The sequence below is a fragment of the Lontra canadensis genome, unplaced genomic scaffold (assembly GCF_010015895.1).
Source record: "Lontra canadensis isolate GAN:19392208 unplaced genomic scaffold, GSC_riverotter_1.0 scaffold1, whole genome shotgun sequence".
Lineage (NCBI taxonomy): Eukaryota > Metazoa > Chordata > Mammalia > Carnivora > Mustelidae > Lontra > Lontra canadensis.
Genome location: NW_022630995.1, coordinates 49336861 through 49361984, shown reverse-complemented (window position 1 = coordinate 49361984; position 25124 = coordinate 49336861). Strand labels below are relative to the sequence as shown.

At 38.3% G+C, this 25124-nt stretch overlaps 1 pseudogene; it reads left to right on the top strand.

Annotated features, from left to right (window-relative positions):
• The first annotated feature begins 23084 nt into the window (after nucleotides 1–23084).
• LOC116864001 lies at nucleotides 23085–24233 on the top strand (annotated as a pseudogene).
• The last annotated feature ends 891 nt before the right edge of the window (nucleotides 24234–25124 follow it).

Sequence of the window (25124 nt, the reverse complement as noted above, 5' to 3'; positions counted from 1 at the left end):
TTCAATAATGTTTAACACTGTATTAAAGGGAAATGTTACTCACATATTCATATATCCCATTTTGATAAGGGGGCTAATGGGATGTATAGGGGTCAGACACAAGTCATTCCCTGTTTGTTTGTTGAGTTAGCAAGTTTTAGAAGAGGATGCTTCAGTGAGAGACAATGAAGTGAGAGAGAGAAAGGGAAGGAAAACTCATATTTACAAAACTCATATTTCTAAAAGGGTTTCTTTTTTCTTTTTCTTTTCTTTTCTTTCTTTCTTTCTTTTTTTTTTTTTTTTTTTTTTAAGAATTGTGAGCATATTAGCTTGGTTGGAGCAAACAGTCCAGTTATGAGAGCCAAAAGAGGGAAAATGTGTGGTGAGATAGGAATCTGGGGATCTTTGGTGAAACAGTGAGGAGAGTCCCTATGACCCACAAAGAAAGGGAATGAAATGTTGCAGGAAAATTATTCCAACAAAGATGTGAAAATGGATCAGAACAGAGGAAGAGTAGGCTGAGTATATGAATTAGGATATTTTTGGTCATATATAATAAAAATGCCAAAATTAATTCATTTAAATGAAACAAATAGTTGGATCACAGGTCTGACTTCTTTCAAGTCTTACTCTGGCTACTCAGTGAATGACCAAGACTTGGTTTCTCTCTTTTTAATTTCTTTTTTCCACTTACCCAGTCTTAAGTTCATGATCAACAATGCTATTTCCTTATGGTTCCAAGATGGCTGCCCATACCTCCAGGGGCTGCACAGTGTGCACATGCAGAAAAGCAAAATGCATTTCTTCTCTCAACAGTGGAGCTGAAGGCTAGAGCTTCATTTTGATTTGATCTTAAGTTCTGTACTCATCTCTGAAACAGTTTTGCTGTGGCCAGATGGCTGAGGTTTCACAAGGCACACTTCTAGAGACAGGAAGGAAGTCAGCTTCCCTAAAGCATTGGACTGTGAAGTGGAAAAATTAATATCTGAGCCAAAATTAGGCTACTGTATCAAGAACAGGGAATAAATGCTCAGCAACCCAAAGTGGCAAACATTAACAATATGGGAGCGCTGTGATGAGGACCTAGACTATGATAAAGAAAGTGGAAGATGGAGTTCCATAATGCACTGGTCTAGACAATGACTAGAAATAGGTCACGACAAAAAACACTGGAGGTAGTGAAGGTCATGATTGATAAAGAACATTTGGAAGCAGAAAGGGTAAGGGAGATAACCATGTGCGTTTGGAGACTGTCAGATATGCCACCTTGAAGAATCTGGAACAAGAGTGAAAGCAGGTAGCAATAATGCTTCTATTGGCCTATCCTTTCTAAAGGTAAATGCCAATTTTCTAAGGAGGTGAAGTATTCAAGTGACAAATTTTGCAAACTGTTTTTAATCAAAATCATTATAAAAATGAATTATTCACTTCTCTCACTTCCTAAGAGGAATGTATTTGGATATAATTTTTACTTTTCTCCATGATTCAAGGCTACTGATTCTATGAGGACGTTCTATCTCTAAGAGATAGGATATTCTCCATCTGGTGTTTGTTTTCCTTTGATTCCTTCTACCTCTCTACCAAGCATCAGCTTTCTCTTTCTGCACCTGTCTTGTGCAGTGTCCTCCTCTCCTATTTTTTTGCTTCTACTCTGGTGCACAGGAAAAAATCAATAGCCATGCTTTTTGAAATTTTCTGTTAAACACTGTCAATAGTGAAAAGGATTCACAAGAACTGGGTTTAGGATTGGGGCAATGAGCCAGTTACTGTGAACGCTCTGAAATACCTTAGGGTCCTTCAGATTCAAGCCTCTCTTTGAAGTTTGAGATCCCATAAGACTTGGGGCTAGAGAAGAGAGATATTGAATTGGGTTAATACTGATATATTTATGACTGGAGATATTGCTTATTTTGATACTTATATTGGATATGTGGAGGACAATCATGCCAAGGATAGCATATAGGATGTAGGGGAAAAAACAAACCAAAGCAACATCTGGAAGAAAGAGGCACACCACATTTCAAATATGGCTTTGCTGCTTGCAAGCTGTGTGAAGTTAGACAAGTCACTCATCTTCCTTTAGCTTGTTTCCTCATTTGTAATATGGGGAAGATAAACAGGCCTGCCTTCTAGGGGCATCAAGTAGATATAGCATACACAAAGACATTTTTAAAACTCACACCCCACAAAAATGTGAGGCACGATGTGCCCTCAGCGACCTAGACAGTGGGGTGGTTCATGCCCCAGGCAACAGTGTAACACAGATGCATTGACACTGTGAACTTGAGTTCACATGTAAAATGTAAACCTTTCATATTATTTCACTTCTTTATTGTCTCAAACATGGCATGAAGTGGTACCTTGGCTCTTCCAAATAAAGCAACAGACCTAAATCCATAGCAGCAGGTGCATGCTCTTTTTGGTTTCCTTCTTTCCTACTTACAGATTCCTCACCATGTTTCAGAGATGCATAGAATCAGAGTCAACCTGTTATTACGATTTAAGAGTAGAAAGAAGTGGCTAATCAATTTGTTTGTAATTTTCATGTCTTCAAATCCATACTTAGTTGGGAATTGGATGCAACGTTGTTTGGTGTTATATTTTCACATACTTGTGAATACTCTGGTTTAAGAAGACTAGTTATGATTCTTTTGCTATGGGAACACTTACTCTTAAAATTTTATAATACAACAGAGAATGATATCCTCACAACTATATTAGCCACTAGTTACTAGGTGGGACCAGAGTAGAGGAATTAAAGTAGTTAGCTCTTGAATCAAACTAACTAAGCATTTGTTCTGACATTTCTTTCCTATCAGAATGACCCTGAGCAAGTTACTTAAACTTTCCATCATATAGTTGCCTCATCTGAAAAATGAAGATAAAAATATCCTTAAAGGATTGTAATTATATTTCAATAAGATTACATATATATATATATATGTGTGTGTATATATATATACCTTAGGCAAGGTACTGGCACATAGAAAACACTCAACAAAGATCAGCTATTAATAAACATTATTATTGTTATTGTTATTACACTTAAATGTGAGCCAGTTTGTTTTCATATAACCTACCTTGAATAAATAGTTTTATTCAAATATTCAAAATTATACCCTTGTCAAATAAAGACATCATCAGAGAGAACATTAAAAAAAAATAAAAAAAAATAAAAGAAGAAGAAGACTCATTTCAGTGGCCAGATCTGAAGTAGCGAGGAATTAGGTAATACCATGTAGAAATGGTGGTCAGGAGATGACTGGACAAGTGAATTTCTCAGTGCAGGACCAGTTAATTTCACCTCTGCTGCCTCCAGAGGGAGGGAAGATGGGGGCCTAAAAGATGGTTTACAAGGCCATCCACTCTGTAGTATCTGCCAGACGAGTATTTCCATGATCCTGCTTTCATCTTGTCAATCTTTCACTTAAGGGCTTGAGTTTAATTGTCTCTATCTGCTTATTAAAGGGGTCCACATCTTGACCCCTCTCTAAACTGATCTCCCACTATCTGCTACACGTTCCCTTCCACGCCAGGAAGCTACACCTCAAGAATGCATCTCCCTTCCGGTAACTCTCAGATCTGTCTCCCGCTGCAGTTGTTTACTATGACCCGACTACCTACACTTCTCTGCTGATACACAGACAAGCTCTTGTTCAGGATCCATCTCCAGTTATTCCTCCCCATGTGCAGTCATTCATCACATATTATTGAGAATCAGTTATGTACCAGACACCGTTCCAGGTTAATGGAAACACAGCCATTAACAAGTGCCCCTCATACAGCTTACTTTCTTGTGTAGAAAATAGACATAAACAACAAACACTGATCAAGAAGCCAACAGTAGTTGGCATGGGAGTGGAGGAATTGGAACTCCTGCACACTTTTGATGGGAATGCGAAATGGTGCGGCTCCTATAGCAAGCATTATGGAGGTTCCTCAAACAATTAAAAATAATAATTGAAAGCATGATCTTGGAAAAGTACTGCACTACTTTGTTCACTATAGTACTATTCACAATAGCCAAGATGTGGAAATAACCTAAATGTCCATCAATAGGTGAATGGATAAAGAAAATGTGATCTATACATACAATGGAATATACTTTTCAGCTTAAAAAAAAAAAGAAATTCTGCAATATGTAACAACATGGATGAACCGGAAGATGGGTTCAAAGTAACTAATAGGAAGACAGATATTGCATGCATCCCCTTACATGACGTATCTAAAATAATCAAACTTATAGACTAAAAGAGTGGAATAGTGGTTTCCAGAGATTGGGGGAGGCAGAAATGGGGAGTTACTCATCAATGAGCATAAAATTTTAGTCAAGCAAGATGAAGATACTCTGGTGATCTACTCTACAATATTGTAGTGTAGTAATATTGTACAATTCACAATACTGTGCACTTAAAAATTGTTAAGAGAGTAGGTCTCATGTTAAGTATATTTTTTCACAACAAAATAAAATTTGAAAATAATAAACACAGATCTAAATATAACTAAAAATTGTGATAACTGTTATGAAATGTTAGGTTTTCTATAAAACATTATCTTGGGGTCAGGTGGGCATCAAAAATTGTATGAAAGTCATGCTAATTTGAACTTATGAGATCTCCAAGTGAAGATACACTGACATTCTAGAGAAAATGAAAAGAAAAAAATCTATTAGAAATATGGCACCTGAGGCACTATGGGAGTGTAAAAATCACAATAATTCATTAAGATAGGTATTAAAACAAGGGCAGGTTATGGGTCACTTTATGGAGAGATTCAGTGCCAAGTACATATTAAGTCATTTCTCCCAACTATATTTCCATAAAATTCCACACCTTTTACCTGGTTTTCTATGCTTGCCCTATCCACCAGCACTGTCACATAGTTCTTGAACTTCAAAGTGCATCATAATAATCTGGAGAATTTATTAATAATACTGACTCAGGGCCCTCTCTAATGATACTCTGGGGTTGGGGGCAGATAGTTATACCTTAAAAAGCTTCCCAGGAGATTTTGATTAATTAATTTGTCAAATCATTCACTCATTCATTCAACAAATATTTTTTGAGTCTTTAATGTGTGCCAGGCACTGGAATACTGTAATAAACAAAGCAGACACAACTCTTCGCTTTAAATTAAATGTTTATCAATAGATGCCTAGATAAAAAGTTATAGTATATATAAGAAATGGAGTTTTGCCAGCCATAAAAAGGATTGAGATCTTGCCACTTGCGAAAACATGGATGAAACTAGAGGGTATTATACTAAGTGAAATAAGTCAGACAGAGAAAGACACATACAATATATTACTTATATATGGAACCTAAGAAGCAAAGCAAATGAATAAACAAGAAAAAAAAACGGAGTCATAAAGACAGAGAGAAAGTGGTGGTTGTTAGAGTGGGGGTGGGGTGGGACAGATGGGCAAAATAAGTAAAGGGGATTAAAAGTTACAAACTTCCAGTTATCAAATAAGTAAGTCATGGGGATGAAAAGTACAGCATAGGGAATGTAAATAATATCGTAGTAAGTTTGTATGGTGACAGATGGTGACTACATTTGTTGTGGTGAACATTGTGTCATGTATATAATTGTCAAATCACCATGTCATATATCTGAAACCTGCAATTCAATTAAAAAAAAAATAAAAAGAGGAAGGATGCAGTCCAAGAAAGTGTCGTAGAAATACCCTGAACTCACCTCCTCCAGGGAACACACCAAATTATACCTATTTATAGAATAATTCCTCCTGAAGAAGAAATGAAGGCCCTGGGAACAGCTTCTGCATGACAATAGATAGACTTCTAAAGAGAACATCTGGAAAGATGAAGACATAAGAAGACATGGTAGGGAAGGGAGCTCTGCTGGAGGCTGCGAAGGGCAGTGGCTGGGGCAGAGGCAGGGTGGGGAGGGGATGGTGTATAGTAGAGAGGGTCAGGAAAAGATCCCTCTGTCCTTGGGCACCCAAAAAGTCTGTGGTTTAAAAGAGCAGCTAGCATATTAAAGAGATACAGGACAACTCCACCAAACGGAGCTATGAGAAAGCTCACTCATAGGAGGACAAGTATGCATTCCCCCACCCCTTAAAAAAGCAGCCTGAAGGGGTGTCCGGGGGCCATCGTGGGCTTGCAGCCTCAGTGAGCTCCCACCAGCCCCCCACCTGTGGGGCACAGGGCAAAAAGATAAGAAAGCAAAAACTTTCTGCTTTCACAGTGTTGACCCTTGGGGTAGGGGTTGGGGAGGAAGTGACAAATAAAAAATATATAAACACAAAAATAATATGAAGCTTAGTTGTAATTGCCTTCCAAGCAAATTTGCCCCCAATAATAGTATTTTACTCTCAGTGGGTCTGTCCTAAGCCAGAATTTTATATTCTTGTGTAACAAATATAAAATTCACTGTCACAATAGTCTATAAATGCAAAGTACAAAGACATTTTTCTTTATAACTGAAAAAACTTAGTTCTCAAGACCCTATTTCTCCTGTTGACTGAAAGCTGAAACTTGTCAATTCAAGGTCAATCTGCGAGCTTCCATTTTAGACAAAGTCCTTAATTCAGGATACTCCTGTCCTTCTCTTTCCCTAAATTCTGTAGCAGGATTTACCTATCATCCCAGAAGAAAAGGAGGGCAGTTGGGTGTTGGTCGCTTCTGGGTTTGTCCTGCTGCTAGTGAATTTTATCTTTGTTCCCTTTGCTCACACAATGCTGGGTGAGGAGCTCACTTGCTGGCTAGGCTACTGCTCTGGCTGACACTTGGTTACCCAAGACACAATAAAAATCCCAGGGAATTTCACTGGGCACCAGGCTTGAGTAGTTCTTCCCAAACCTGTCAGAGCAACAGCATGGGAGATCTACTGAATCTCAGTTTTAACCATTATCTCTGCCACCCTGGACATGTGGGAACTTTTGTTAAATCCCTTCCCTGGGGAAAGTATTCTTACTAAGTAGGGAGATGATAATTTTTGAAGAATATTTAAAAATATATATCTTAATAAATTGTCTGAGTCAGAGATATGGTATGTCCTCTGGGATGGTTCATAAAGTAGGCCAGGTTCTCCTTCATGAGAACTCCCACAAGCTTGGCACTGTTAGTGAGACAGTGTTATTACGATATCATCTTGGGAGGTGGTATCTCCCAGTGCTGTTGGAGAGGGTCTCTAGATTTTAAGTTTATTTTATGTTGCAGGTATGAATAATATTCAGACCTTACTCAAAAGAGGGAAAAATAAATTAGTGTTATATTATTGTGACCTATTGATAAGTATAGATTATATGCCAGTATAACTGAACAAAATTATTATTTTTTCCTCAGATAAATTTAGCTAATGAATAGGGTATAATAAGAAAGGTGAATGGATTTAGATATATGTTAAATCAAATTACTTATAGCCAGACTGACTATTTTTTTTTCCATCAAATTGATTCTTTTTCTTATCTGAGAGTTTTTAGAAAGGTTTATCCTCATAAGCAGTTGCTTATGATGAAAATTTGACTGTGAGAAGTTATAATTCAAGTTTGTATTTTTGAAGGACCTTCAAAAAACAAAGTAATACTAGTGATTGGCCATCTGGTTTGGCAATTTTCAAAATATTGTCTGGGGACGCCTTTGGATTTCTGACCCTTTTGAGAACACAGTGAAGTTAAAACTATTTTCACAATAATACTAACATTACTTACTTTGTTCTCTCTTATTTTCTGTTAACAGTTGCAGAGTTTTCTAGAAGCTACATGAAATGCAATGATGTCATTGTTTTGATGGTTAAAGGAATGCACACATATATTCTAGTGTTTAAAAGTTTCTGTTTTAATTTCTAGTATGTAAATATTGATAGATATAATGCACATAAACAAAACATTTTTGGAATTCTCATTAATTTTTAAAAGTTTAAAGGGGTACTGAGATTAAAATGTTTGAGAAATGATGACCTAATTCACTGAGTTGACACATATGTTCTCCCCTTAAATTAATAGTGGTCATATATTTTCTGTGGAGCTGGTAAGCTCAGGGCTTGTTGTTGTTGTTAGCTGTCTTTTCTTTCTTTCCTTTTCCCTACCTCTTCTGGACTCCATGGCTTTTCCCCAGCTTTTCTCCTGTTGCTTTGAGTTTCCAAATGCAAAAGAAAAGAAGGATCTGAGGAAGAAGGATTTTTCTGAAGAAGAAAGCTCACTCACAGGAGAAGGACGGGTAGAAGGACAGATTTAGAAAAATTAGTTAAAAAGAACTTTTAAAGATGCTCAATTTCTAAAACAGATGTTTTGATTAAGATCTGTAGTGGTCCAGATCAAGTAAGAAAGTGAGATGTGAGACAAGACCACCAACTAGAACTTTTGGTAGTGTTCAGGGAACAATTAGCGAACTCTTCCACCCTTCACTCACTTGAAAGGTACAGAAGGCTCAGGAGAATAAGGGAGATGGAAGCAAGATGACTTTGGGAAGGATTGTGTTATAGCCCCACGCAACCCCTGAGGGAGAGAGGTGGGGTTATGTTTACCCTTCACCTCAAATCAAGAGAAAGAACCTTAAATGGAGTACTGTGAGCCTAATGTGAGACTCTCGCAATCTGAAGAGGATTTAATTAATGATTTGACTTTCATCTGAGAAATCTGGAAGACCTGAGGTGAATTAACCACTGCTATCTTGGTGAATGGACAGAAGTAGAGATGTTAGAGGTGGTAAGACTTCGCACCCCAGGGAAAAGAACGTGTGAGTGATTCTAATGGACGAAATATGGACATGTGTCTATCATATATACACACACATATATATATGATATGCTATAGTATGAGGGAAACAAATCATTTTTTTTAAAGATTGTATTTATTTATTTGACAGAGCCAGAGACAGTGAGAGAGAGAACACAAGTCAGGGCAGTGGAAGAGGGAGAAGCAGGCTTCCCGCAGAGCAGGGAGCCCAATGTGGGGCTCAATCCCAGATCCCTGGGATCATGATGTGAGTGGAAGGCAGATACTTAACAACTGAGCCACTCAGGCGCCCCAAGAAATCAAATTGTGATGACAGAGAGTGGTTTGATGGATAGAATCTTACTTCAAACCAGGTGGTAAGACAAGGCCAATCTGAGAAGGTGACATTTCATTTAAACTATGAATAATAAGGAGTCAGCCATGCAAACATTTATGCTAAGAACTTCTAAGCAGAGTGAACAGCCAAGATGTGAATGGGTTCTGCATGCTTAAAGACCAGAAAGTATAACAGTGAGGCTGGAAACTAGGTTGACTGGTGCAAGATGAGATTAGAAATGGAGACAAGGACTAAATCGTGGTCCCTGGTCTTATATAGAAGCCAAGGTAAGACTCATACAGCTCTAATGAAGTACTCTTCATGCTTTTTTTTTTTTTTTTTTTTTTTTTTAGATTTTATTTATTTATTTGACAGACAGAGATCACAAGTAGGCAGAGAGGCAGGCAGAAAGGGAGAAGTAAGCAGGCCCCCTGCGGGGCTTGATCCCAGGACCCTGGGATCATGACCTGAGCCGAAGGCAGAGGCTTTAACCCACTGAGCCACCCAGGCGCCCCTTCTTCATGCTCTTTTTAAGCTCATAGTCATTTTGCAAACCCTCAATGAATTTGAGCTTCTATATACTTTTTGTTTTGGAGTTTTCAAGGGAAGTCATGGAATCTATAATTTGATGGGTTTGGGCAATGCTGACTGTGCCCACTTCTTAAGTTTTATTAATATCAAGATAATTTGATAAAGTCCCTTAATAATGGTCCAAAACATTAATTTTAGCAAAAGCTGTATTTACTAAGTGAATGCCCTGGGTAGTAATAGAGATTTTTGGTCAAGGTTTTATAATTCCTACTTTGTTTTTATTTTTCTGATCAACATATTAATTCTTGATTTTAGAAATCCTTATACTAGAAAGCATCCAGTAGATTCTGCCATGATTTAGAAAAATTAATGCAAATCAGTGTCCTTTGGCAATATCATGATTATAATTTGACTCTTTATATTGGAGGTATTTTATATAATCTTTTTGAAGGATTTGAGGCATTCTTCAATAGGTATTATTTTAACCAATCGGCAAATATTTATTATGTATTCTCTCAGTTGATTTTTTTTCCTTCAGGTGCTGTGAAGATTTGGACATGAAAAGTAAATGACTCTTCTCCAGTTCTTTAAAGGACCTCTCATTCTATTGGTAGATATATGTATTTTACATATATGCATATATGTAAAATATATATGATATATATGATATATTATTATATTATATATAATATAATGATTTGTATTTAACTTAGTTATATATTTTACATATATCATGTGTGTGTGTGTGTGTATGCTAAAATAATTAAGTATAAGGTTATGAAGATCAAGGTTGCCATAGTTAGTAACACCTGTAGAGGAGAGAGAGATTTTAACTGACTGAGAAGACAGTGGAACATCTTTCTTCAGGAGGAAAATTTGGAACAGGACCTTGAAGGATGCTAGGTATTGAATAGATTGTGAAAGGGAGGAGGCATGCAGGCATGAGTTGATGTAAAGGGTGAAGATGAAATCACATGGATCTTGTTTTGGAACTCTGAGAAAGCCAATTTGGAAAGATGAATATATTGGTAAGAAGAATTGTAAATAATAAAATTGGAGAGGAGGTTTCAAGCCAAAATAAGTTACCTTTCCTGCTGTAACTATGAATATGACAGGATACCTAGGAGTTACTCTGAAGAAATATTTTGAATCTGCTTGGAAATTCCTCCTTTTTAGTAATATATCAGTCACCATGAATAGCCTTTAAAAAGATCAATCAGGATTTTCCATTTACCCGTGACCTTTCTGAGAAGCATGTTCACAAAATAACATTTCACAGATTATGGGCCATCCTGTAGGACTGGCAAGATTTCATGGGATGCTCATTTTGGCCCAACCATTGTAAAGTAATGATTCAGCTTTTGAATTCATCAGAATTGTTTATTAGTGCCACAGATAATAATATCTGCTCCCATGGCAGCCCATCCATCTTTAAATCATGCATGAGGAGAAGGATGAAGAAATTTTTCTTCTTTAAAGTCCACTTGTATCTCTTTAAACTCACATTTGCCAATTGACAAAAAAACCTCTGTAACATGGTCACAGACTACAGGAAAATAATACTCCTTTTTTTTTTTTTTAAGATTTTTATTTATTTATTTGAGAGAGAGAGATCACAAGTAGGCAGAGAGGCAGGCAGAGAGAGAGGGGGAAGCAGGCTCCCTGCTGAGCAGAGAGCCCGATGTCAGGCTCGATCCCAGGACCCTGAGATCATGACCTGAGCCGAAGGCAGAGGCTTAACCCACTGAGCCACACAGGCACCCCAGGAAAATAATACTCTTAAATCTACCTGAGAGGTAGATTTGAAGTATGCCTGCCCTGATTCTTGGTATTGCAAGTTCGGGCACTGTTGTTTCTCCTAATATTCCTGCTAAAAATTAATTCCACTTGTCTTATCTTATGAAGAAGATGAATTTTGCCTCTAGTTTGCTCTCCCTCAACTCTTTCTCTATTCTTTCGGCAGAATGGTCTTTCTCAAATCTGATGCAAATGCAGATGTATATGCTACCTCCTGTTTAAAATCTTTCCACAATTCTTGATTCTTTTCAGAATGAAGGTTAGATTGATCATGGCAAACAAGATCACTGCATCAGGCTTCAGATCTTAGTTTTACATCCTCAAGGAAGATTTCCCTGACCTTTTTGGCCAAGTCAATTTCACAGCATGAAGCATTTTTCATCAGTTTTAGCACTGATCACAATTATAAATTTACTACTAGTGCCAGTATTGACAAATAATGACAGATAAAATTAACAGATAAAATGTGTCTCCAGCACTGCAAATTCTATGACGGCAGTGCCTAGAAAACATATTCTCTTCCCAGGCACTGACACAGAACACAAAAAATAACAATTGAATACATAGGTAATATAGTTGTTGATATTGTTCATGATGTTGTATGGATGAATGAATGGACGTATGACCTGTGTAGAAAATATAGTCATCAGTTACTATATTCATTAGCTCATAGTGTGTTTGGGAAGAAAAAGTACCTTTGAAATCCTGTATTCCAAATATCTCATTATTTATTGGAGAAAGAGAGAGCAAGCATGAATAGGGACAGAGACAGAGAGAGAGTGAGAGGGAGAGGCAGACTCCCTGCTGAGTGTAAAACCCTATATGGGGCTCAGTCCCAGGACCCTTGATCATGACCTGAGCAGAAGTCAGACACTTACCTTACTGAGTCATCCAGGCACCCCATAAATCTCTCATTATTCAGATAGAAATTGAAGCCTGGAAACCAAATGACTTGTCCAAGAGAACACAGTTGACTACAGTGACAGAGCTGGACTTAGACTCTAGGTCTCCAATAGTACTCTGACCTCTTTTTGTTATGTTACAGCTACTCTCAGCCAACCTCCTCATTCCAGAAGTACAAGGTGAGGTTCAGAATCACAGTGAAGTACTGCAGGAGTTGGGTGACTTCAGTATTGGGTAAGTTTCTCCAACCTCCTGTACACTCAGGGGCCATCAAACCAATAGTTGAGTGTCAAGGGTCGGTGAATTTGTATTTGGTTCAATTCCTTCATGGTTCTATAAACGTTTACCCCATGTTTTCTTAGACACACATGGACACATCATGGTTATGGAAGAATTTAGAAATTGAGTCTAAATGGAAGATGGGAATATCCATACTTCCAACCAAAGAGCTCAACAATCAGTTCCAATGATGGTAATTCCAGTCCATCCTGTTCACAGAACAACAGCTACACGTGAGAAGTTGGGGCTATTAATGGACATTTTCAGTTTATCTGCCTCTAAAGCCATTAAGGATGTTCTTAATTCTAAAATGTTTTGATTCTATAAATATTTCAAGGAATTATTCTCTTCCTCTTCATTTCTTTTTAAAAAAATTTTAACTTTCCCTTTTTTGTCAATTTCCATAAATTTGTTGCCTGTTAATTATAGCAGTGGGGCTCAGTATGAACCAACACCAGCTGATGAGTTCCCCATTCATCATAATGTCCCATTACAGAGGGGGTAAGATTACCTAAAGTCTTCGCTCCCTTGGGTAGCTTGGGGTTACCCCTAGGTAATCAGGTAGAGTAGCAGGTTGGCCATTTAATCTCCCCCCATTCTCAATTTCACTCCCTTTCTTGTGAACACAAAAGAACTTTAAGTGCTCTGTCCGCGGCATTGAAATGCCAACCTTAGTTGGTACTTTGAAAACTCAAAGCCTTTTACAAGATGAATAGCAAACTGTGGATGACAGCTCCTGTGGAGCCATTATTGAATTGCAGCCCTGATGACTGCATTACTTTGGATTTAGATAAAAGACTCCATACAAGACAAATGGTAGGAGGACATCAAACAAGACTGTGTCCATACAGTGACAGAAGCAATCCAATTGAAGAAGCTGTTGATTTCCCCAAGGCTACATACTATTTCTTCCTGAGTAATTTATATTAAGGAACTAAAGATTGTATATTCATCTTCTATTTATACTTTTCTCTAAAAATCCGAGTGTCCAGTTGTCAAATCAAAGTCTTACTTCAGTTCTTGCCTGGAAGAGAAATATCGAGATGGGAACATGTTAATTATTTTGTATTGTGTTTTATTTAACCACAATAGTAGTGTGTGTAAAGGGTATAGACCGAGAGTTACAATCTATAATGATCAGATAAAAAGATTAGTCAGCAAATCAATAGTTCCCTGTACCAACAGGAAGCTCGGTATATTCAAGGCAACAATGAGTACAAAGGGTACAGATAAACATCGGGCACCTTTATTTAGATGAAAACTAATTCTAGAGAACTTTCACTACCTCATTAATTATGTACCAAGCTTCAGGAGGCTGAACTGGGTGAAGTATCATTAGTGGCTTTTGGAATGTGTTGGAAATGCTTCTGGCTGTAGACAAACTGTGTAAAATGAGAGCTTTTCTTTCTGTTGGGCTGGCAGATGTTCACACAAACCCAGTTCCTCAAAATGGAAAGGATTTCATGTATAGAACTTACATGGATTTTTCTGTAGCCGAAATCTTGGGAACAAGAAAGCAGCATGCTTTAGCTTCAGAAGTACCATCAAAATTGTTTAAAGTGCAGATTTAAACATTCATCTATTTAATAGGGAAATAGCACCCTTCGTATAAGTTTTACATGCAGACAGCTCTTTATGTTGACATCTTTTTTTTTTTTTTAACGTAATTTTATGCTTTTGTGGGGTCACCACTCTCATGAACTTCCAGACTAAGATTTCCTTTGCTTTTCCTGCTTTATTTAGCATGGTCTAGCTCCCAGCTTTTCCTATGCAAAAGCTAATGCCCTGAAAAGCAGATTTGGATTTGCTGAACTGTGAACTTTGAATAGAATCTTCAGAGTGTACTGGGAAGAATTGCAGAAATTAAGATCTCTTCTGGAATTACATGCAACTTTTTTCATTTCATAATCATGGCTTTTGAAGGGGGACTCCCTTTTAGCATCTTTGACTGAGCATTTTCCAAAATCAGACTTGTTCTTTTCTGGACAATTATTCAATTATCTAGGAATTCATCTAAATGAAAGCAAAATGTCATTTGTTTGGAACAGAGTCACATAAAAGAACAAGTTTCAGTAAGCTCAAAGCTCTTAAAAATAGCTTCAAGAGTGTCTAATAGGTGATTCCTGCTTGACACCAATAATTAATCTCAAAGAAAGGGAGAAATAAAGGGAAAGAAAAAAAAAAACTAAAGAAAACTGACATAATTGAGCTCAGTAAAAACAGTTTGTTTCCCTTGAAGCCATCCTCAGATATTAGTTTGCATGATTGGTTTTAGAGGTTTTTTATTTCATTTGCATATTTTTGCGTGTGCTCCTGCAACTCTCCTTTAGTGAATTTAATATAAAATACAGCCTATATTGTGTGGCTTAAATACAAAACTCCAGAAGTGTGTGTGTGTGATTGTGTGTGTGTGTGTGTGTGTGTGCGCGTGCCTATGTGTGTCAGTCTCTGGGAACTTCTTGTAAACAAACCTAGCTTTTGCTGCCTATCAAAGAGGAAATCGTGCCACCTTTCCTGTTGTCTTTGGCTGTGAACTTGGCAAAGCTTCTGCTCCCTGAGCTCGCCTTGGCTGTGGCTATTTGTGCAGCAATTGAACTACTGAAGAAGGGTTCTGATTAGTTTTCAGTAGAACCAATCAGGGGCCATCTGGCTGATTGCCTGGGACCTGGTGCACTGGTAATCCTATCACACCTCGGGGTAGACTAACAGTTGTGATTGTCATTTAATGAAACACTTTGACTTCAAATGTCTGCTTAGCTGAAGACTACAATTCCTCCAAGTATCCTTCTTTCCCTTAACCCTCTTCGTTTTGCTCCCCTCCTTTACTTTCCTCCCTCCTGCTCTTCTTCCTTCTTTCTTTCCCTCCTTCCTTCTATCAACTCCACAGTGGCCTTTTATACTTTACAAAGTGATTTCACACTTTGCCACTGACATGGTTTAGGCCCTCACCATTGTTGGCCTGGATTGCTGCCATAGACTCATAACTGCTCTTGGGGATCTCCCTGACTGCCTCCCCCGACCCTTATAAAGGCGTCACCATAATACTCCATTGTCCATAATGCAGCCTGAGTGATCTTTCTAAAACATATACCTGATCATGGCAGAAGCTAAAAATACTTACATGGCTCTTCACCACATCTGGTTTAATGCTCAGATTCCTTCATTGGCCCTTTCTGACCTCCCTGACCTTCTGTACCATGCTCTTCCTGAACACGCAGGCTCTGGCCATACAGATTCCTAGGTACACCAGCCTTCCCACACTTCCCTGCTGCTCCATGCTGCTCCATGTCCATCTCCCCTCTCTCATGTCTTACCCCTCACCTGGCTTCCTATTTTTGGTCTGGCTAATTTGCACCTCCTCTTCAAGGGTTAGCTAAAGCATTATTTACCTTTGAAATCCTCCAGGACTAACCTCCCGTGACTGGCTCCCCTGTACACACACACACACACACACACACACACATAGACACACACACACTGATCCAGACTGAGATTCCACAATAGCCCTACCATGTTAACTGTACTGCTTTAATAACATTAATTATATTGTATTGAAATTGTTGCCTTACTTAAATATCATATCTTCTAGAGGCAGGATTCTGAAACCTGTCATACCAGGTATCCATTCTCTGAATCATGTTTTTTTTTTTTTTTTTTAAGTAATCTCTACACACAACATGGGGCTCAAATTCACGACTCCGAGATCAAGAGTCATGTACTCTACCTACTGAGGCAGCCAGGTGCCCCCATATTTTTAAACACATAAAACAAAATACATATGACTACAAAGAAAACTGTAATGACAGTTACCAAAATATTAAAATGCATTGTAATATAATATTACATATAAATATACTCATTTATTAAAGTATCAGCTAAGAAAGTCAAGCAGCAAGCCCACCAACCATTGTAATTTAGATGTAGCTATAAGCAAAAACAGTATTTCAGGGTATCTTCTACCACTCTGATATGATATCTATAGTTTCTACTTGTGATACAGTATTATTGTGGTTTGTTATATACATTCATAATTTTTAAAAATGCTAAATTTTGGGGTGCCTGGATGACTCAATTAGTTAAGCATCTGCCCTCAGCTCAGGTGATGATATCGGGGTCCTGGGATTGAGCCCCCAGTTAGGCTTCCTCCTCAGCCAGACATCTGCTTCTCCCTCTCCCTCTTCTTCCTGTTATTTGTGCCCTCTGTCTTTCAAATAGATAAACACAATCTTTAGAAAAATAAAAATCTAAATTTTAGTTATGGGTAAGTGAAAATAAGGGTATGATTATTACTTCAAACCAAACTCACAGAAAACCTGAATTCTAGAATCTTTTGAATTTTAGACCATAAGATCTTCGAGGCCTTCATTTTAATATACCTATGCCTCTATAGTATTGGAACATAGTAAACACTTAAAATGTTTATTGGCCAAATTAATGAAGGAAGAAATAGTTGAGTATTTCATCTAACTTAGACTTCACACCTACCCACCTCCCCTTGTGAATTAGCTTTTATTATTCTGATCACGTATTAAGAGATTGAAATTCAGAAAGGTTTAAGAACATTTTTCTAGTTCATGGGGCTTTAAAATGTCTATTCTACCATAAGATTGCCTCCCAGAATATTGTGTCCAGCTTACCAGATAATCAAGAGAAAAGGAGCAAATATGGAAAAGTGATGTTATCAGTTTCTACAAGAAGTTATTTTATCCCTTTGGTAACCCTTGGCTTCGGTTACATTAGTGTTCCATCAGAATTGGCCAGTGTGCTATTTGGCATTCATCTGGACTTGAGGAGAACAGCTGGGAACTTGGAGAAAATGATCCTGTCATCCATGAGAGTTTGTCTCACCAAGAGGAATGCTCACATGGACTCAGAAGCACTCGGACCATGGGAGGAATAAGGATGGAAATGCCACTTCCTCAACAGCTTGCTCAGGGAGCAACGGTTGTATAGATGGAGCTTTTTGTTTCATAAGCCCTCTTTGAGGGGAAGAATAAAAGAACATGACTGAAACTAGGACAAGCCTTTTCACATCTCAGGATGTGAGTAAAGGAAGGGTTGGTGCACTCTATTCCGCCCTGTGCATTGAAATGCTCAGACCATTGTGTGGCACAATGACTCCCTTTCAGGAAGGTAGCTGCTATTGTGTCTTTCTGTTGTTCTGTGTAGCTCTGTCGCTTTGCCTGCTTTAGTTTTTCCCAGTGTCTAGTCTACAAAGGAAGCACTCAGTAGAAGTGCCTGGGTAGACTTCTTAAGGAAAGGAGAGAAACCACCCTCTCCACTTCCTAACACACACACACACATACAGAAGGAGAAAGAAAGCCAGGCAGTGTCAGCCTTGGGACTAAGCTGTGTTGATCTGATAGTACAGAGCCACTTTAAGTACTTGAAACCCTTGTTTCCCTTGGCAGTAAGAAATCAAACCAAATAGGGAACAACTTACATTGTCAAGCTCTGGGAAGTTGCTGTAAGGATAGTTAAGCTCTTGACATCTGAAATGTCTGCTGTAGGTACTTCTTGATTTTCTATTTTACACTTGTATATCTGATGAATCAAAGTGTGCATATCAGGAATCACACAATGGTTCCTGAGGGCTTCAGCAATAAGATGTGGTATGTACTATTATTTATATAAGGCAGTGAGAACCTGCATAAATAAGATACTTTAAAATGGAAACCTGAATGGTGAGGCTATAAGATTACACTTCTTAGTATCTTCCTGTGCTAATACATTAAAAAAAAATACTTTAACATTTTTTTCTACTTTACTCAGATAATATTGACCACATTTGTTTGTTTTTAATTTCAACGTATCTCCCTGTAACTCATGGACCTCATTTTTGCTCAGTAATCACGGAACTATAGACTAAGATTTAGATAAATGTATGTTGTGAGGGAATATAATGGAAATTGCTTTTTCTTCTCCCAAAGAAGGAATTGTGTTGGAGAAAGAAAACATTTGAAGTCAGACAGCCCTGAGTCTTGAATCACAAGGATGGGACTTAATATCTCTGTGTCCTTCAACAACTTGTTTAATTTCTTTCATCCACTTTACTCTTTCAAACAATTGTGGTTGCACAATTTTATAGATTTTTTATAGCATTGTTTTGAGGATTAAATGGGTTAATGTATGTAATATGCTTAAACCTGTGTCTGACACACAATAAAATCTAATACATAGAGAGTAATATGACCCCAGTCTGGTGTAGCCTTGTTTCATTGTGATTGTCCTCATATGGGGTGCACAGTGAAGATTATTTAATATCAAGTACGACTAACATTGTCTTTACATTTTACTATTTACAAAGTGTATTTAAATATATCATTACATTTATGTGTTGCAAACTTCAAGATGTAGGTACACTTATCTTTCTCATTTTACCAACTGGGTGGCTGAATCTTGGATGGGTTATGACTTCTTGAAGGTCCAAGGTAATATACAGTAGGGTAAATATGCACATTGTCTTCAGAATTCCACTTGGTTGGTTTTCATTAACTGAAGTTTTATCTTTGATGCAATGGAGTCTCTGATAAGTAGAATTTTTTTTTTTCTCTTTCTTCCGGTCACCTGTATGGTCCATTAAAGGGTAGATAGCTTTAGTGTGCAGAAAACTATTTGGAAAGCTTATTAAAATGTAGAGCACCCACCCCCCTCATTTCCTTGACCTGAGAAATTCCAATTCAAGAGATCAGGAATGGGGCAAAGAATGTGCATTCCTAAGAAGTTCTGGGGAATGACCAAGCTGCTAGTTTAGGGACCACATATTTAGCAGCACTGCTTTAGCTGATCTCATCAACAATGGTTGTCTTGAGATATATTTGTCACAATCCAATAATCTGTTTGCAGAAGAAACTTCACAGATGCTGCATTGCATTTATTTTTTACTTTTTGTGTATTGTGATGCTTTGCCATCTTAAACTTTCCTGGCTGAGGAGAGACTGCCCATCCCCTCACGGCTAGCCAATTCTTAGAGGTAGCAAAGGACTCAGCTGGCAGCATGCCTTTAATATGCAAACTAAAAAGTCCCAACACAGAAACTTCTCTATCTGGCCAGTTCACTCCAGGAGCAATATCCTGCTGAATCATCCCAGGGTCAGATGCCAGAACCACCTCCTTAAGCCCACTGAAGTCACTCCAGCTCTCCAATCTTAAGCCATTACTCTGCCCTGTTTTGTTTTCTCTTTGGAAATGTCAATAAAGTTTTTGGCCTAAACTTTGCCTTTGATGCTATCTTCCACAACCTTACCAAAACCTAGCAGTTCCCCTGTGTGACCTTGTATGTCATGTGAGATCCCCTTGCTAGGACCTGTGACTATAATCAACTTGTTTTCTTTTGTCTCCTCTCTGGCGGCCCCTAACAGACTATCACCTAAAAGCACACAGGAACACATGCTTCCTTCAGACAAAAAGGAAGGGGCACCTCTCCTCTCCAAATGTGGTGTCCCGAGTCAGGAATTTTTGGCAATCATTCCATCCCACTCCTAGTCAGGAACAGGCAGAATAATGGTATTAGGGACACTGGTGATCAAGGCACTCCTGCAAATTTCAGGCACAGTTTTGGCACACAGCTCTTTTCATTGTCTTCTGAGAGCAATTTCAACCTCCCGCTGCCCAGCCCATGACTCTCCCTTGTTAAACCTCTGTGAGTAGCCCTGCTGCAACCATGAATCATACACTGAGGGCTTCATACAGCCTGGGTTTATGGAGCTGCATTACAGGAGACTATATCTCAGATGGCCCCAGTGCAGCCAAAACAATCTGTCACTTTTAATTCTTCCTGTCACCTCATTAAGTATATGGGAATGTTGACAATAAAACACATTTCCACACAAACTCGCAAGGCTCACACCACCCCAAAATGTAACATTTCCTCCTCTTGTATTCAGATGTGGTTGTAAATATCCAGTCATTGAAAGATTCACTGAGCAAACATATGTGCTGGTCTACTGTATATAACTGACAGAGGCAAAGAACAGTCTCCATGGACACATAAAGCAATTAAAAATAACTGTGCTTCAAAGCAGACTACTATAATACAAAGGTCAGGACCATAAATATGAACAGGATGGCAGTAATGTCTCTATCTAAATATACCCCCAAACACACAACTACAACAGGTCAGATTTCAAAGGTTAATGTTAAAAAAAAAAAAAAAAAGTCTTTGAAATTATGCCATATTCTTCCCATGCCTTTTCCTTCTTGTGATCTTTTCATCAAAGGTTAATATATGTGAATCCAGTGGAAAAATTTTATCAAGGCCAAATATGTGTCATCAGCCACTATTTTATTCAATGCGAAACATTTAGCCTTGGATATATGATACAATGAAGGAGTTCTAGCAAATATTCTCTGAAAGGAAAATGTCTGTTTCTTCTCCTCTGCACCCCCCTCCAGCCTTGCTTACTAGGTTGCTTGTTTTTATATTAACTGCACGGAAGTCTGAATTCCTCTCAAAGCTGTAGAGAGATGTTCTGAGGGCCGGGATAATTTTTGCAGTAACACACTGAGTGTGATAATAAGGTTTATGCATGGTTGTAAAAAATGTGCTGACAGATGGAAAAGGAGCCACCTCGGTCTGCACAGCATTCATTTTTATATATATTTTTTAAAAAATCATACTACACCTGACTCTGATTCAAACAGCAGTTCTTCCTCCCGCTGTCTTCTAGGAACAGAAATATTTTAGAGTATATAGAAAAATTCCAACCCCCAGTGGACTGATACGCTAAAATTTTAAGTTCTGTGCAGAGTATCATAGGCTCCTGTATTACCATTCAAGGTGTCATGTGCAATGAAAAACTTATTCCCTCCAAACATGAATCTCTATGTAGTAAGTGCCTCAGATCGTGAGCAAGTAAATGCAGGAAGGAAAAAAGATGTGAGCGGAGTGGCTCCCACAATGGAGAGGCACTGCCCATCTCTTCCTTAAAAAGCAAAATGCCAGCTAATTTGCCAAAGATTCATTTTCATCCAAGGAAATTCAAATACGAGTGCAGATTGAATGAGAGCACTGAGGTCATCTCTACATCTTTGTGATGTGATATTTGAGAGCACATCGGTTAGAGAAAAAGAGCACTGTGAGGTAAATTCCTTACTCTTAACAACATGAAGCAACAATGATCAACCCATCTAGCACTACTGACTCGATTCTCTAAGCCATGGTACCGTCTTTTTGCGGGAGCAACCAGCTCGTGACATCTTCTCTCTCACAGACCTATTACCATACTCTTAGAAAAGCCCATCCTATGCTAAAGCAAATGGATGAATAAATGAATGAATGGATGAATGAATGAATAAATGAAACAGAAAAACAAACAAACAAACAAAAACTCATGTTCACCCTCAACCTTTTTTTGATGAAATGCATCTGTATTAATTTGCTAAGCTTGTGGTTACCAAGCACCACGAATTGAGTGGATTAAAGAACAGAAATGTCATAGTTCTGGAGGTCAGAAGTCCAAAATCAAGGTGTTGGCAGAGTTGGTTCCTTCTGAGGGCCAGAGGAAGGATGTGTTCTGGACCACTCTTGTTGGCTTCCTTAAATCTTTTCACATTGTCTTCCCTCTACTTGTGTCTCCATGTCCAAATTTCCCCTTTTCCATAATGATGTCAATCACCTTGGGTTAGAGCCTGTCCTGATAGCCTCATTGAATCTAGAGACCCTCTATCCAAATAAACTTACATTCTGAGGTACTGGGAGGTTAGAACTTCAATAAATGAATTTTGGGTAGACACAATTCAATCTATAACAGCATCTTCTACTGAAATAACAACAACACAGAGCTTCCATTTATCCACTGGTCTTATCTCTTCCTCTGCTGGAAAGTGAAGTCCCCCATATTCCTGCCATCCTCAGAGCACAACTTCCAGGGAGAAGAGCAATTTTTTTCCCAATGTTGCTAAAGATGCTCCTAAGTTATTATAATTATTAACTTTTGCTTCTTACAAATCCATAACAACAAGCTATGCAACTGCTACTTCTCTCCAATATTCTTTTCAATCAATTTCACAATTAGTCCCAACATTCAACCACTATTTTGGCAGCTGGTTCACAGATACTGTTCTCACATTGGATTCTGGCATGGACATACAATACTTCTGTATCCATGGCAGTGAATCACCCATAACCCACCCCATCTGCTCTTGATCTCTTCAACTCAGGTGACCTTCAGCTGCCGTCCACTTATACTGCCTGATCATTTACATACTCTATCTAGCCTCTTCCTTACATACATGTGTTAGCTCTGGAAATTTAAATTCAAATACTCCTTCCTTTGACTGCTATCTGTTCATGCCAATTTTCTCATTTCTCTACTTCATTTATATTATTACATGGAAAATTTATATTATTACATGGAAAATTAGTGTTTCAATATGTTAATAAGATCACACAGAGGCTGATAAAATGGTGTGTGGTCAAATAAATTTAGGAGAACGAGGTTAATAAAAGTTGAAACATTGTGCTTTTTTTCCTCACAGCAGCTGCCCCTTTCCCCACAATCATGCAGAGCTAGTACCCTTTTCTGGAATTGGACTGCAACCTCAGCCATGCCTGCCCCCTGCCACTGCCTCTGAACCATGGACCCCTGCAAAGTAAGCAAGCTCCGGGCCTTCATGAAAATGTGTAAGCAGGATCCGAGCATTCTGCATACCAAGGAAATGCACTTCCTGTGAGACTGGGTGGAGAGCATGAAGGGTACAATACCACCAGCCACTCGTAAAACAAAATCAGAAGACAGTATCAAGGAATAAAAAACAGGTAGTAAGAAGGCGGAGGAAAATGTAAAAGCAGATGAACTATCAAGTCAGGAAAGTGATCTAGAAATTGACAATGAAGGCATGAATGAACCAGATACTTATTCTCTCAAGAAATAGGAGATGAAAATGTAGAGATAACCAAGGAAATGATGGATCAGGCAAATGATAAAAAGGCTGCTGCCATTGATGCCCTAAATGATGGTGTACTACAGAAAGCCATTGACTTGTTCACAGATGTCATCAAACTGAATCCTTGCTTGGCCATTCTGTACACCAAGAGAGCCAGTGTCTTCATCAAACTACAGAAGCAAATGCTGCCATTTGAGACGGTGAAAGAGCTATTGAAGTAAATCCCTGTTCAGCTTAGCCTTTTAAGTGGCAAGGGAAAGCACACAGACTTCTGGACCACTGGGAAGAAGCAGCACATGATCTTGCCCTTGCTTGTAAACTGGATTATGAAGAAGATGGTAGTGCGATGCTGAAAGGAGGTCAACCAAAGTCCCAGAAAATCGCTGAACATCAGAGAAAATATGAGCAAAAACATGAAGAGCAAGAGATCAAAGAAAGAATAGAAAGGGTTAAGAAGGCTCTGGAAGAACAAGACAGAGCCCAGAGGGATGAAGAAGCCAGAGAACAATCAGGAGCTCAGTATGGGTCTTTCCCAGGTAGTTACCCTGGGGGAATACCTAGTAATTTTCCTGGAGGAATGGCTGGAATGGCGGGGTGTGTGTGTGTGTGTGTGTGTGTGTGTGTGTGCGCGCGTGCGCGCGTGCCTGGAATGGCAGGAATGCTTGCACTCAATGAAATTCTTAGTGATCAAGAGGTTCTAGCAACCATACAGTATCCAGAAGTTATGGTGACCTTCCAGCGTGTGGCCCAGAACCCAGCAAATATGTCAAAATATCAGAGCAATGCAAAGGTTATGAATCTCATCAGTAATTGTCAGCCAAATTTGCAGGTCAAACATAATGCCCTTCTAACAAACAAACCCTCGCTGAAGGAAAAGCAACTTTGATCACCTAATGGAGGTCACAATAATATAAATGAGTGTACCTCTGACCTTCTCATGAAGAAAGCTGTGAAGAGACTCCCTGCCCCTCTGCCCCCCATGCTACTGATACATTCTACAATGGTTTGCCATTAGGGTATTCATTCAGATAATGTTTTCCTACTATGAACTACAAACTTTAAACAATTTTTTTAAACCTTAAAAATACTTAAAAACGTATTAAAAGGGTGTGTTAATCCTTACATTTTTCTTTACTAATCATTTCAATTTTTTTTTGCTTTGGATTAATTGGGCAAGGAAGATACTTCAGTGTGGAAGATTTTTGCTCAGTTTGAGTGAAATAAAGGTTTATTAGTGAGAGGCAAATATAACATTAAAATATATGAAGTTTGAATTGGAGATAGGGTTTCTTGGGAATTTTGACTTGATTTTTTAAATGTTTTATTTTTTAAACACAATTTATTTGGATAAAAACATTGGGACCATGAGTATTGCAGTAAGACCCAGGTAGGGATCAGAAGTGCTTGGCGGGGCAGCAGCAAACATTCCTTTTTATATACTGTGCACCCTTGTGCAGATGCATTTAAATCTTATGCCATGGTGAAGGGATGATTTTTATAATGCTGCAGTATAATTGGATTACTTAGCTGTGTTCTTGTCTGATATAAAAAATAAATCTTTTGGATTATTTCCACACACAAAAAAGTTGAAACATTTTTTTACCCAAGGAATGTAATACACTAAAATTTGTTCTGAATAACCAAGATTTTGTGACTGCTTTAACCAAAGTAATGTCAGCAATTTAAGAAAGAAAGAAAGAAAGAAAGAAAGAAAGAAAGAAAGAAAGAAAG